Below are 952 nucleotides of genomic sequence, written 5' to 3'. Positions count from 1 at the left end.
ACAAACCCACAGCCAACATCGTTCTCAATGGTGAAAAACTGAAACCATTTCCACTAAGATCAGGAACAAGACAAGGTTGCCCACTCTCACCAGCATTATTCAACATAGTTTTGGAAGTCCTAGCCACTGCATTCAGAGAAGAAAAAGAAATAAAAGTAATCCAAATCGGAAAAGAAGAAGTAAAGCTGTCACTGTTTGCAGATGACATGATACTATACATAGAGAATCCTAAAGATGCCACCAGAAAACTACTAGATCTCATCAATGAACTTGGTAAAGTAGAAGGAAACAAAATTAATGCACAGAAATTTCTTGCATTCCTATACACTAATGATGAAAAATCTGAAAGAGAAATTAAGGAAACACTCCCATTTAACACTGCAACCAAAAGAATACAAAACCTAGGAATAAAGTGACCTAAGGAGACAAAAGACCTGTAGGCAGAAAACTATAAGACACTGATGAAAGAAATTAAAGATGATACAAACAAATGGGGAGATATACCATGTTCTTGGATTGGAAGAATCAACATTGTGAAAATGACTCTACTATGCAATGCAATCTATAAATTCAATGCAATCCCTATCAAACTACCAATGGCATTTTTCACAGACCTAGGACAAAAAATTTCACAATTTGTACGGAAACACAAAAGACCCCAAGTAGCCAAAGCAATCTTGAGAAAGGAAAATGGAGCTGGAGGAATCAGACTCCCAGACTTCAGACTATACTACAAAGCTACAGTAATCAAGAGAGTATGGTCTTGGCAGAAAAACAGAAACATAGATCAGTGGAACAGGATAGAAAGCACAGAGATAAACCCACGTACATATGGTCACCTTACTTTTGATAAAGGAGGCAAGAATATACAATGGAGAAAAGACAGGCTCTTCAATAAGTGGTGCTGGGAAAACTGGACAGCTTCATGTAAAAGAATGAAATTAGAACACTC

The sequence above is a fragment of the Physeter macrocephalus genome, chromosome 4 (genome assembly GCF_002837175.3).
Source record: "Physeter macrocephalus isolate SW-GA chromosome 4, ASM283717v5, whole genome shotgun sequence".
Lineage (NCBI taxonomy): Eukaryota > Metazoa > Chordata > Mammalia > Artiodactyla > Physeteridae > Physeter > Physeter macrocephalus.
This window is presented reverse-complemented; position numbering follows the sequence as displayed.